Source organism: Rhea pennata, chromosome 1 (assembly GCF_028389875.1).
Source record: "Rhea pennata isolate bPtePen1 chromosome 1, bPtePen1.pri, whole genome shotgun sequence".
Lineage (NCBI taxonomy): Eukaryota > Metazoa > Chordata > Aves > Rheiformes > Rheidae > Rhea > Rhea pennata.
This window is the reverse complement of record NC_084663.1, coordinates 135,930,906-135,946,164: the sequence shown is the minus strand read 5'-3', so window position 1 is coordinate 135,946,164 and position 15,259 is coordinate 135,930,906.

Here is a 15,259-nt window from a genome sequence, read left to right as displayed (position 1 = left end):
ACAGGAGGGATGCTGTGTCCTGCTGCCCACACTGGGGCATGGAGAGGAGTCTCTGTCAGCTTCACACATGCTCCTCCCTGGCTCCAAGCAGCTCAGAGGGTATCCTGAGCTTCTCCAGGCTTTCTTATAGCTTCACAACTCCTGTGAGCTAAAGGGCAAGCTCAAGTGACAACAGTGAGTGCCCAGGGAAATGACAGAACTGCTTCTCTCTACTGATCATCCAGAACACTTTGCCCAATACGGACAAAATAGTGCAGAAAAAAGGCAAATTAACCTGCATCCCATTTACTGCTCTTTTCTTGAGAGGCCAAAATACACACTTTAAAGATACAAAGGATGGACTTTTGTTCTTCCTCTTGTATTTGGTGCAGAGACATGATGTACCTGAGAACGCAGAAAAACCCATCCACATTATTTTGCTTTGCATATTAAGCTTTTGAGGCAAATTTAGCTATTCTAATAGTTGTAATTTTGCTAGTGTAATTGCTTTTAGTCCTTTTTACCATGGAATAGTATTTGATTAATGGATAATTCAGCCGAATTCACCTCAGTGCAACCCTAGGGCCATGGTCTCTGGCAGGGTGAGGATACCCAGCTTTCAGCTCTGTTCAGGGAATAAGGAGCCTTCGCCTAAGCAAAAAAGGTCAGAGCTCACTTTTACTAGCCCCTCATTCCAGAAATGGTGTTTTAAATTTTAAAGGTATAGCACTAGCATCAATGCTAATCCTCCATGCCCAAAGTTGTTGCTAATGAGCATCATTGCCTACTGCTCAAAGCTCCCCTGTATGAATGCAGCCCACTGCAGCAGAGTCACAAAACTGTTTTCACCTGATGGATGTTTGCAGGTTTTTTTTGAGTTGAATCTGGTGTGCTTCCAACATCCACATCACAAACTCACCTGCACACTTTGCATTACTTGGATATTAGCATTAGCTAAATAGTTTGTAAAAATATATTCTGCTGATCAGATTTGAGGCATACTGGCAGTATGCATGGGAGGATTGCTCTGGTGTTGCCTTATATACAAACTTAGGTCCAATCATAGGAGTCTTCTGTGCACAAAACTCCCACAGGGCTCTCTCCTTTTGATGACAGTAAGAATTTACAGTAAAATGGAATTAGCTGTGCATATTGAAATTCTCTGACTAAATTTTGGACATAAATGTTGCACATAAACTGGACAAAGCCACTAGACATGACAATTGGCAGTGGCCACTGGATACAGAAGAATTTACAGCATACTTGCTAGTGTCCCTGTAAACCACCTTATGAATAGATGGAAACCAAGATGGTATTGACTCCTTTCTTCGAGGAACACAGATGACAACAATGAGATATAATTTGGATTGAGAAATTAAAGCAATGAGGCCTGCATATAAGAAGTCAAATAACATGAGTAGCATAGTTTGCAGGAGGTGAAGGACACAGCTTCCCTAAATGAATGCTCAGAAGGGTTATCAGGGAAACAGGGCTCAAAATCTAGTCATTTTGCCCTCAGAAAGGCAGTAGAATTAAATAGTGAAGTAGATTATTTTCAAGACAGGACTGTAAGAAGAAAAAAATGGCTCAGAGAATAAGTCTCAGAAAAAGAGTATTCATAAAGTATGAGACACAGGGAGATGGCAGGAAAGAGCCTGTATTCATTCTGAAGAGCTTCCATATGTTTTGGAAAGCCTGCAGGTTACAATTCTAGCAGGTAAGAAAGAAAATGAATCCCTAGAGCATTTAAGCTACTTTACTGATGAAACAATTATAATGACTACAAATTTATCAAGAAACTTAAAAAGCTTTACTCTTTAAAGAAGCTGACATCAGGTCAGGTCTTTGGCATCCTATTTATACAAGCTGGACCTAAGGAGAAAAATGTAGTCATCTCTCACTGGATAATGATAAAGCCAAATCAATAAAATGGCCTTTAAGAAAAATCTTGTTGCAATAGGAGGAAAATGATAAAAATGTGCAAGCATTATGAGATGAGAGCTCTCCTTTTGCCTGTTTCCTTTCTTTTTCTCCATATTTGTTCAAGCTGCAGAGCCATCACATATGATGTACTGAATCATAGTTGATAGATTTAGTAACAGGAGGGTAAGTGGATTTTGGAGCCTCAGTCATGAATTACTGGCAATTCATAACCACTGGCTGAGGTTACTTCTGGGAATGTGTCATACCTCTGGGGTCAGATTTTTTCCCATGCTACAAAGATGAAGAGTAAGGACCAACCCTGCTCCTCCATAGGTGCTGTGACTTTCTTATCCTTCCTCACTTCTTTCCCAGCATGAGATTCTGAAAGTAACGGGAAAGAACTGATGGAAAAATAATATTTGGTTGGGCTGAATTACTACAATCCTTCATCTGTGTGTATCTTTGGACTTGACATTGACACACGTGGCACAGGTGTTGCTGACCAAAAGTGAGGCAACAACCAAAATTTACAGCCTTTGGATCATAATTAAAAATAGAATTGGCTCCTCTTTACAGATTGAGGAGGATCCCTCAGCCGTAAGGCCAGCACTGCATTTAGTCCACAGTCATGCAAGCAGGTCATACTGGGACCAGTAACATCCTCAGCCTGAATCAAGAAATTCTGCAGTCTCTTGGTGGTGCTAGCAGACACCCTGAGCACTGCTGCCTGGAGGACACTTGTAAAGTAAATCAAGTGGTCATAACACGCTGGGGAAGGGACTAATTGCCTGGAATCCTTACAAAGCAGAAATAACACCACAGGACTTTCCAGCTAACTTTGCTGAAAAAATTGTAGGGGCATCTGGAACTAATCTTGAGATTGCAGGAAAGGACTAGAAAGGGCTGAATTGGTGTCTTTGGCTCAGTAACAGGACTCTACGTCAGCCAGAAGTCATGTTTCACGAATATAGTCAAAAGATCTGACCTAGTGTAGTATTGACATTTCTATATTTAGAAATATACATTTCTATATTTAGAAATGAATTTAATGTGTGAGCATAAAGCATATATGCACAGCCTTCTAATCCTTATTCCTTTAAAACTAGAGCAAGGCATGGAAGAAGGAAATAAAAAATCCAGAATGTGATTTGCATTAGTCAAAGTAGTATGAAAATAATCTAAATGAAGCTATTCATTGTCATCATCTATAACGTGGTATTCCTGGGAAAAAAAAAAAAAAAAAAAAAAAAAAAAAAGAGGAAAAAACCCCACAGTTTTTGCCAGACTTTCAAAGTTCTTTGTTTCAATGCTTTTTGACATAAAAAAAATCTTAGGAGATTTTGAAAAAAAGAAAAAAGAAAATCAAAATCAAGGCTGTCTAGGGCAATTCCTGCCTAGGAGAATAATCTGAGCACAGACACACTTTCTTCCATAAATGCCCCTTACAGATTTTGTTAAAAAATTAATCTTCTCTGGTTTGACAGGAAAAAAAAAAAAGAAGATAGTTATGGCTTTTGAAGATACAGTTCCTACTTTTCTGTGGAAAATGTGAGATGTCATCACATTTAGCACTGAGCCACAGAACAAGAGCAGTCTCACCAATTCTAGACAAACTCTTATCTAGCCAAATTACTTTTAATTCCAATCCAGTGCTCACTGAAATCAGCAGGAAAAACAAGTGCTTCATTGACTCAAATAGCTCTTAGATCAGTCCCTAATGAAGGATAAGTTTCAAATGCTAAGCAACAAAAATAACCTAGGAGGGAAAATATTCAGAGTGGATTATTTCTCTTTAGTATCCTCTAAGGAGGAACAGAAATTGGAGTCAAAATAAGCATCTCAGATAATTAGGAAAACGGATTTTGTGAAATGCATACATTCAGTTCTTTAAGTTTCCACTGAAACAAACATGTTAAATTAATATCTTTGCCACAGATAAACCCTGTGAGGCAATATTAATGAAAAGGCAAAGAATTCTGGGGATCCTGACAACACTTATCTTGTGCTATAAACTGTGTTTTTACTGAGACAAATTACATAAAATGCTCTCTAGTTTTCTGAGCAGCTATATAAATGATTCCAAAAATAGCTTTTTCAACTTACTAGAAGATCTGAATCTGACTTGCAGCAAAGTGGATTTCTATTGCTGAGGACAGCAGATAATATGTGTCGTGCTAGGAAGATGGCAGCTGGAAACATTACTCCTCTTTCCACTATTTGGGAGAAAAATGCAAGACCCCTGAGGGTACACTGGAGGAATATATTCCTCAGCAGCATTTAATGAAAGTGCATTTACACAGGAGTTTCACAAATTTCCACTTTTTCTTTCCTTAAGATGACTTGGAATCTTACTTCTAACACCCAGCTGCAGGATCAGGTCTGTGGTCCAGCACTTCTGAAAATTCCCATCTTTATCCCTGGGTTTTTCTAGAATTTCCTTCTCTCAGTTCCAAGTTCTCTCTGTCTGCCTTCCAGGCTCACTGTGGCAGGGAAATATGGATACACTTCTGACAAACAGACCTACTAGTCAGCACCCCAAAAATCACTTTCCTTGTTTTCCTTTTCTTCAAAAAAAAAAAAAAAAAGAAAAAGAAAATAAAAAAGAAAAACAGTTATGTTAACACAAACAACGAAAACTAAATTCAGGGTACTATTGATATTTTCAGTAGTGTCGCTTTTGGATGGTGATATATTTCCACAGCAGGCCAGGCCATGCCCAGGTTAATTATGGGTTGCTGCTCTCTCTCCTCTCCTCTTCCACTGGCCCAGTGAGCATCAAACTCTGAGCAGAGTTCTTCCAGATCGCTAATCTTCAGGAGGGTACCTAGGAAATCAGTGGAGGATTTTCACTGATCCAGGTGCCAGAAGAACACAGTGAGGGATGTGAGGAGTGCTGGGGTTGACAGAAAAAGAATGTAAGGAGCTCAAGGGATGGAAGTGGTGGAAGGAAGATGGGAATGAATCAGCTGACACAGGTGCCATCTCAGGCTGCTCTGCATCTCCGGCCTGAGGCTTCACTGAGCTCCACTGTGCCAGATACTGGCAAATAGGCACCCTGAGCAAAGCCTGCCAAAGGGAATGAGGGAAGGGGAGTCTCCCAGGATGAGAAGAGAGCCAAAGAAATCCCTCAAAGCAGCAGTGGGGCTAGGAGTAGACCCCTCTTCAGATCAGACTAATGGGAAGAGGAAAACTCGCTAAAGAATATTCAAGTTTAGAGCATGTATTTATAGAACATCTTCATCAGTCTTGTCCACTGGGTATCACCCCACTAATAAAAAAAGAAGATCCTATTGCAAAGCACCTGACAGGACACATGCACCAAACAAGAAGAAACCATAATGCTGCAAATGAAAACAGAGAGTCTTTAGCAGGGATTTTCACCGAGAAAATGAGAGGACTAGCCAGTTATTTCACAGGGGAGACACTACCTCCTTCTCTCTTCTCATTTTTAGGCCTCTGCTTAATGTTATTAAGAAACATGAGAGTCTGGAAGTGAAGAAGCCTGCCACTGTGCGGTTAAAGATGGCCTCTTAGCTATTGCTTGGAGCGTGAAGGAGAGATGTGTATGGTTGCTTTTTGGGGAGACAGACAAGAACAACACAGATAAAGGTCTGTGATGAGCAAATTAACCCTTAGCAAAGGAGTGCATTTTTCCGGTAATAAGCTAATGATGTCAGTCCTCTAGGACAGATGTGGGATATCGTCAGTACTGCTCCTAACAGGGGTTGCCAAACAGAACAGGGCTGAAGAGAAGGGCTGCTCTTGAGCCATTAGCTTAAAAAGAAAGAGCTGACAGAACTGCCCGCTGCAGGGAAATTGGTACCCCTTCCATATGCATCATACTCATTGTTATAAGCCCAGAAAGCATGTTCTTTACTTGGAAGAATATCAGAATCTTCTACAAACCCATGAAAGGAGCAAGGTAAAAAAGGAATCCTTCTTTTTAACTGATTTTTCTTATGCTAGCTCTACCTAAAAACAAAAGAGACTTCGTTTTTTAAACTGACCTTGGATGTAATTCTGACAAGTTGATGGTGAAAAATCCATCCGAAAGCTTCAATGTGGAGAGGATCTCAGACTGCATCTCAGTTGTCCACTGTTACAGCACATTTGCTTTTCACTTTTGAGTCCAGTGACTGTTTCCTTGAACTACTGCAATGAGAGGTTTCACCACCAACTTTTCTGCTGATATGAGTGCAATAAGGGTACACAATACTAAAAAAATTCCTAAACATCATTTAGTATTTTAGTCAGGTCTTTCTTTCATCAGAATTTGTGCATATAACAGTGCTTTAGTGGCCTTATTCAGGGAACACTGGTAGAGGCTGAAGAGGTTTTTAATATTTCCTTCTGATTTATTAACATTAGCTCAGTTTTTAATTTGAAGGTAAGATGCGCTCAACTAATATCTGCAGTCACATTTTATGTTAGACATTCTAAATGTGACCTATTCTATTTTAATAGGAAATAATTCCCACATGTTTGTTGACTGTATTCCAGGCATCACCGAATCTCAAAATGTATAGAAGCCCATTTCTGATATGCAGGGAGTTCTCCTTGGTTTCAAACAGCTGCATTGTTATTCTAGCTGTAGCTTTCTGTATTAATATCAGTGGGCAGGACTGATTTTATAATACCAAGGAAGTAGGGGAGGACATTTTAGCATAAAGCAAATTTGCATATTTGCTGCTATAATAGCAGAGAAAATTTTGGTGGAAATTAATGGTTTCTGTAAATTGAAAATGCTTGAATCACATTTGTGAACATACATACAGATGCATACACAGACCCCTTTCACTTTGCTTCCCTTAATCTTACTACAGTATCTCTTCGGCTGACATCCCTGAAAATTTCACCTGCTACCCTGTGCTTGCTTGTGTTGTAGCGTAGAACAATCTACCTTATTTATCTCTGACCTAGTTATGGAAAACGTCCAAAAGTTACCTTCAGCCTGATTAATCTAAGTCTGATCTGCTAATATACTGCCACGGATTAAATATATATAGCAGCTGAAATAGCTGAGGCACAGTTTAGACATCCTGTAAATGGCAGCATTCAGATATATCTACAGCGAGTTTTGCTAAACAGGCATTCTGCCCAGTGCTCTGTGATAAGGTTTCTGGGTCACAGATGAAGAGCCTAGCAGAAGATGTGATTGTGAGTACTATTGAAGAAGAAATTAAAAATCGAGCTAAAATTAATAAATGAGAAAGGAAACATGCACTAATAGGCCTGGAGAGAGCTCTTCAACCTCTCTTTCATGCCATTGCTGGCAGAAGGGCCGTCACCCCTCTGACAGACTCCAAAAGCCCCAGCTCTGGCTTGGGAGGGTCCCTGCAGCACCGATGCACCAGAAAGCAACCCCTGGTTTCCCAGGCTTCCCTCAGGGTGTTTGAGATTTGCCAGTGCAGGAAGCAGCTGCAGTGACACACAGTGTCTGGGGGTAGTCTAGATTAAGCGGTGAGCAAGGTTAGTCCTTGGAGTAGCCATGATGAGACTGTATTACAGGTGGTTTAATCCTACTGTCATAGGTTAGGGAAATTGTCTCTTAGAGCTTGCCAGATCCCTTATTTCTTGCTCGTGTTCTCAAACTGTGGTTAAATGCCTGTGTGGTTAAACATCATTGCTGTAGATGGCTTTTGTCAGTGCCTCATGCAGATCTCATCCCTGGTCACTGAAACCCGATGGGTTTGCTAGCTAGTCTCCTTCCAGCCTGGGTGGAAGAAGTGAGCAAGGTCCTCTGTAAAATAAGACAGATGGAGGAATGTCTATCGCGTGACATTAGGCTGCACATAGCATTGCTCGGCAGCTTGGCCACGCAGGCTCAGGAGTTTTCTTACAAGCTGGCACAATGGCTAGAGCGTGAATTTGCGCAGAGCTGTTCTGTGCGTGCGGAGAAACGGTAAGTGGAAAGCTAGGAGAAGCAGGGTTTGGAGATACCTAGAGAAGAGCAGAGACCTCAGCAGAGCGCTAACAACAAGAGAAGAACCAAAATAGTGAGTGGAGAAAGGGTCTCCTTTTTCTCATCCCTGTGGTGCTCTGAGGAACACAAGCAGAACTCCACCAAGGATATTATACTGGACTTCTATCATCAATTACTCTTTTTAATGGAAATCACCTGGCAGATCCCCAGTATCAGCTACTCAGTCTGAGAGGTATTTCTATTATTAGGATAGTCAGCTGGGAGAATGGCCAAGGTTTATTTTAGCTCCATTACTAGCTAGCTTTAATGGGTACTGGAGAGCATCTCTGATTTTTGTAAGTATAAATGCATCCACTGGACATTCTTACAATGTTCCCCTGTTTTAAGAATGCCAGGACTTAAAGGGAAAAAAAAGGTTTCAGCTGAAATTATGGATAATAGAGGCAGGGGTATGTGGGGAAGATCTTAGGGGATTGTATAGTCTACCTTTTCCCCAAAAAGGCTGGACTGGGGAGGGGTCACTAGGGATATATTGGTGAGTATAGATGCTGGAGGGGGTCCGTGGGATTTGGGGGAGCTGTAGGAGGCAGAATTTGTTTTTCTTTGCCTCAGTAACTCCCACTGTCCCCAACGCTGGCTGTGGTGAGTTCAGGCCATGCAGCTGTGCTCTCCCAGGGAAGCAATGGGGAAGGGTCTTCCCCCAAGCTCCTCTGCTGCCCTGTCTCTCCAGTCACGAGCCTGTCCCCAAAGCTCATCCTGGGACAACTGTCTGGTGAAGGATAAACCACCCGGAGCTGGAAAGAAATGAAGAGACAAAGATCAACAGATAGGCTGATAGAAATCTTGCTCATGCAGAGTATTCTCTAATTTATATATACCCAACTCCTCAAAAGAAAAGTCCAGTTTACCTCTACAAAAAAATTTCGCAATTTCGTTAGTAAACTTTCCCATTCTTTAGGATGTTAAAAAAGCAAACATTAAATTTTAAATCACTGAAGTAGTACAGGAGAGAATCAGTGTGCTAGAGAAAGCACCATTCAACTTCTCAGTGTTGTACGCTCATGTTTTTTTGTTGAGTTTCAGAACATGCTCTGCTAAAGACTTCCTGGGAACTCATTGCTTCTGTTAATTTCTAGAGAACTGTTGTTTTCTTAAATACTGTGCTCCTGCTCCAGGGGTAGTGGCTTATTGAGAATTTTTTTTTTTCCTTTTTAATTATACCTTTCCAGCTCTGCTCACTGGGCTTCAAGGACAGAGGATATTTTTATTATTATTATTTTCATGCAACATTGGAGCACCTAAACAGTCTTCTACAGCTTCAGAAAATCAGGCTGCCTATAGTGAATAAATCCTTCAAAAACAGTGATATTATTAGCTCTTCTGTGTCACTGAACAGACGAGCTAAATGCTAAAACCAGAAATTTCATTAAAGATTAAAGGAATATCATTTCACGTTTCACCTGCTCCATTAATATCAAATAGGAATTCTATCTTTTATGACACAACTGAAGTGCAGTGTAAGATTTCAGATATACTATTATTTAATCTCTCTTTCAGAGAAAGAAAAAAAAAATGTTCAAAATCCTTGAAGGGATGTGTCTCAGCATGACAATATGTTTTGTCTGACCATTTTAAGTCACTAAGAACATCTTGGCCTTGTGATTTTCAATAGCTCCCTTTCTTCATGCACCACTTGAAATATGTTAAAGGAGACATAATTTTCAGGAAATGCCAAGCACTTATTCTCTGAGATGAGGCCTCAAAGATTTCTCTGGTGGAATACCCAAGAAGTGAGGCACTCAAAATCATTAAGTGCTTTTGGAAATCTCTGCCTTTAATATTACAGTCAAACTATCATTTTTTTCCCTGGAGTTCTGCCTTGTCATTCATTTGTAACTCCCTTCCTCATTTTTTTTCTCCCAAACAGTAGTTTCTGAGTAGACCTCTGACCTTTTCCCAGGAGCACAAAATGCCTGGGAACAAGATGGATTGCATCTTGTATCTCTGCAGTGGGAAATTTTTAAAGGACTCTAGAAGCTGCCCTAACATGAAAAAAAATGCAAAAGACATATGTCATAGATACCTTTTTTACGAGTGTCCCAGTGTAAAGGCAAGTCTGACAAGTGATTCCCTCACTTTAACGTTACCTACGTATCTCAGAGCCAAATGATTAAAAATTACCCCCAAATCTTTCCCTAACAACACATCTCTCTTTCATTACTCCCATGCTATTTTCAGCAGAGACTTCAGAAGACTAATACTATCAAAGTAGCTTCTCTGCACACCAAGGTCGAGGTCACAGTTATGCCTTCTGGCAGAAGCTACGCACATCCAGGCCTGTTTATCAGATCAGTTTAAGCATCCTGTGCCAGTAGCCATAAACTGCTGTACATGATACTTTATGTTCCGCATTTTCTGTTCTTTGCTGGTGTTTAAGACCCTTGCTTTTCAGACAGGGTATACTGGTGTCGGATCAGGGTAGGCTGCAGAGCTTTGTGAAAAGGGGTGTGTGTGTGCTTCCCCTCCTGGGGAAAAGGGAAACCTGGCAGCACCGCCACTCTGGTGAAACAGCTGAGGTTTCCTTAGCATATTTGGGGAATAATGCTGAAAGGATTCCCCAGTAAATACCAGGAAGTACCTTCCCTGCAGATATCTTTATCAGGGTTGTAGTAGAAATGAATAGCTTTTCAACCCATATATCTGTGCAAAATAAGATTTTGAGTTCCTATTTTAAGAAAAGAACAGAAATAATAACTAAAAAGCAAAGAAGGTGAAAACATAGATGTTTGCTGTGTTATGACACCAGGGCAGCTTTACAGAGACTGAGTTTCAGGAGCTGAAGTGACTTTTGGTCTCAGTTGCACTTCAGCGAAGGGGTTGCCAACCTGGGGCTATGTAAGTGACTAACCTGCCCTGTTTCCCCATGCTTCTCCTCACCTTCCCAGTCCCACGGGAGAGCATTAAATAATGGCAACATCCCCTTTCTTTTGCCCCAGGCTTCCCTGAGCCAGAGCAGGGCTGAGCTACAGGGGCTGCTCCTTTGCAAGGAGGTTGCGCAGGCCGCATGGCCATAGGCAGTCTCTCCATGCTCCCCCTCCCCAGGCCTGTGTAGTCCTGCTAGGGCAGGTGGCAATCTGTCCCTAAGCGATCCCAGCTGCCTCGGCCACATGGCTCGCAGATGCCGGGGCAGTTCAGACAGTGCTGCCAAACCCACAGTGACAAGTCACTGGGTCCCTATAAATGTTAATGTGATGTTTACTGCTCACGCTGTAGCGCCACGTGTACTGCAAGCTATCTCCTCTTGGCTGAAAGCTCGAAGGGAGATAAGCTGAGCTTCTTGGAGAACAGAGACGTCTTCTGCTGTCGCAGAAGGTAACTGGGGAATAGCGTGGGTTTCCACTCATTTTCAGGAAAGCCCCCACAGAGATCGCATCACAGTTTCTCTCAGCTTCTCAAAGGAATCCCATTCCTGCAATTTTTTTGTGGGGAAGGGGTTTACAAAGGGAAAAGATCTCAAATGTATGTTGTATGATCTGAGGCCTTGACTAAACAGATCTCAATTTCCTAATTTTGCAAGAAATACTGAGTTTGTGTTGGCCAGTCTTGTATAAATACGAGTCTTCCTTCATCAGCAAATAATACCTACACCCTAACATTTGCTCCCTATCCAATTCTTTTGGCTGACCTTCAAATCCTTGTCAAAGATTTCTGATCTTCTCACTGCTCTGCCAAGAAGATTGCTGAGATTGGCAAAGGTTGGGCAACCTGTGCACTAAGAGAAGCACAAGTGCAGCTGGGTTCCTGCCTGCCCTGAGTTTCTTTTAAACCCATTAATTGCTCAGCGGTGCAAACAAATGGAAAACAAATAGCTTCTGCTGGAGGGAGGGTTGTAAGCATACCTAAATTATTTGGCACAGACAAGCCCTTCAGAGACTCTCATTTGCCTGATAGAAAGAAAGATGAAGATTTGTAATGAAAGAGAAGGATCCCATCATGATTTCTGCGTTGAGACTGCAGTAATTCAGAAACATGGATTTGAGATTATCCTGAAATTGTTTCACAGTTTCTCACATAATCTTTCAAATCCTTCTACAAACGTAACATTATCCTTCAGGAATGTGTCAGTAAAAGATTTTTATTTAATCACTGCTGAAATCTTTAAGGAACGATGAATTTAACCTTCAGGAGTACTTTAGTATTGCTTAAAGACAATTGAATTTGTACTTGAGTAAATCGGAAAGGTTACTTTAAAACTTTTGGTGTAAAATTCACTCATTTTGACCATCTCATAGGAAATTCTATGAATTGGAGGTAACTTGGTCAAAGCACATTCCTCAAGGAGCTGGCGGATTTCTAGGAGTATAAAGTCTCAGGATGCAATCTCTTTCTGAAAGATTGCCTTAGCCTTACCACAGCTTCTTGGCAATGTGCAGAATCATTTAAATAATAAAAATATAAACTGTGATTTTATTTTTAAAGCCTCTTCTGATGCCAGTGTCTTGGACTCTAGCCTTCTCTACTTTACAGTTTTGAGCCTAGCAGAAACGCTTCCTTAAGTATTACCTGAGAGGATCTTCATAAGACTCCTCGTGTACTTCTGTTACTGTTCATACTGAGGTGCCTAGAAAAATAAACCAGCCTGTGGGGTGAGAAAAATCCAGTCAGGAATGTAAAATTTGTATATAAGGCACACACTTTTGCAGACATTCATTTCAGCTTGAGAGATAACCACACTTGCTTTTTTATTCAAACTGCCTCACTCTGATCAGTATTTTAATGGGATACTGTGTTGGAAAGGAACTCTTTGATTTTTGTGGTCCTCTGAGGAACAGCCAGAAGGACAGACAGACATTTTGAACCACCCATAAAACATTTTCCTTGGAGCCTCTGACAAAGAACGTATTTTCATCATTGATCTAGAGACTGAATTCCTTCTTTTACCACTTGAATCCATATAATCCTGTAGGTCTGGCCAAATTCAACTTTTGTAATTACATTTTCCAGAAGCAGAGTAGGCTCAAATCAATAATTAAACAAAATTAGTTAGCACTTTTTATTTAAATTGTATTTTTGAATGTAGACTTACTTAAAGCTGACATAATTTATAGTCATCTCCTTCAAACATGTTCAGTCTAAACTATAATTTAAATGAACTGGAAAAAAAAATTACTTCTATAAGTTGAATCAATATGTCATGAATTGACATACTGCATTAAGCAGTGCAAATAAAATTGGATAGAGCAATTATACATCCTAGACTACAAGGTGACTGCTGTGTTCTCTGAACCTCAACATTTGCAGCTTAATGAATGCTGAAGAGCTGAGCAGCTCTTAGTAACTCAGAGGTCTGCTCATATTTTCTGAAATGAAAAAGCATCCTTACCGTTATTGTTATGGTCTAGGACTGGGCTACTCTTAGGAATTTTATTCAAAAATGCAACATAGTTTCTCTCTAGAGGAATATTAAGTTTTCTTGGATGCAGATATTTTTCCTGTTTCTAAAGGAACATTTTAAATTGATTTTTGTTTTAATTTAGTGAGAGTTACTTCACAGTGGTTAGCTATAACAAGCTTAGTAAAGTAATGGCATAGACTCCTCAAATTTTCCACATAGCTGAGTTTTACTGAAATCTAATGCTTAGCTGTGCTTGAAGAAATTAAATCACAACTTGTCTAATTGACTAACAGTGTTCACATCTAATTTGTTATAATTATGGTCAGAGATAAGTGAATAGTATATGCCACTCTTAAATCATGCTATTTATACCTATGCTAAAATCCAATGTAGGTGCTGTACTGCATATATGACCTAGCTTTAATTTAGTATACTAATAACAGTGCACTGAAACATATGCCCTGATATCTTCAGGCTATCCAAGCTATCTGAGACCCTGGCTGCCTGGTAACTGTACTGAGATGAAGTTTGTGTTGTTATATCTTCACTGCTATTGTTGCTGAGATTGAACTTGCAGTGTTATTGAATTGCTTGAATTTGCTATTATTATTGAATTAGTGAGGCTAAAGCTTGCTTAGATACGCCAGCATATACAGCAATTACATCTCTGGCTGCAGTGCAGACGTAGCTTTTGTGAGGTTAGGGTAATGATTTTTTCTCTGAATGATATGCACATTACCTTCTTCCTGGTTTCATGGTGACTGCCCTTCTATACTTGCCACACTGGACACGTCCAGATATCATGGCTCCTTCACACAGGCTCCAGGATCTGCACAGGAGGAATTTCTACTCCTCATTTGCTATTCTTTTGCTAGACAACAGCTATATGCAGACCAGTCTGGGGCTTTCTCAAAAGTCCAGTGGTAAATGATGACTGTGAAGTCCACCTGCCACAGAGGGTGCCTGCAAGTATAAAGGCTGGGAAGGACAGTTCCTGATGAGGGCCAATTAAAACATACATATATCTGTAGGTAAGAGCCAGTTTTTCCACCATCCTGCTGGAAAAGGGCAACATTCTTTTAGAGGGTAGCAGTAGAGGGTGAGGAAAGAGGTGGGTGGAGGTATCTGAAAGTTAGCAGGGGTATGAACTGAAGGTCATGAATGAATTCTCACTAATCGTGTACCCTGTGAGCTGTCATAGTCTCAAGGAAGACTTTAGCACACATTAAACCTCCAGGTTCTACTCTTGTTTTTAGATTTCTTCTTCTGAAGGGGATTTTAAGAATGTATTAAAAGTAAAGTAATTAGAGACTGTCCTGTACTATGCACTTTAGATCACAGATACAGCCTACATGCTAGTATTTTCTAAGTTTTGAGTGACTGAATTATCACTCATAACATCCTCTTAACGTAGTTAGTGAGTAGAATTAGATTGCAGAGGCTGACTTAAAACATCATAACTGCATCACAAGTACAGACGCTCTGCTTAATGGCCCCTAATTGCATACCTCTTCATATTTCAGCCAGGCATGCTTTAATTCAGATTCTTTCCATACTACCCACTGTTGACCCCATTAGTTTACTGAGAGGTAGCTCTGATGTTCTGCTACTGAAAAAGACAGTGGCAATGTTCATGTGTTGTTGTTGTCAGCAATAGGAAAATATCACAAGAAATATATCGAAAGCACAAGGCAAAAATGCAGCTGGGGAAAAAGAAGGGGCAGAAGCCAAATTTTCCTTGCTTACACTCATTGTGCTCTTACTTTCCTACTTAGGAATGATTGATCAAATACTTGGCCAAGCCCAAGGGCAGGGAAGGAAAGGCAAGACTGAAAGCCTGGAGTCAAAACACCTACAAGACAGAACTGGAATGACAGCTACCAGCGAGGGAGATCTTCTCCTGCCAAGAGTCCTTTAAACTTGGCATGCGTGAAACACTCCAGGCAAGAAGATGAGCCAGTCTCCCTGGCTTGTCAGCTCCACCACACTCTTGTATCCACTAAGACTGAGACAAATGTTATTTGCAAGCACCATCTGTG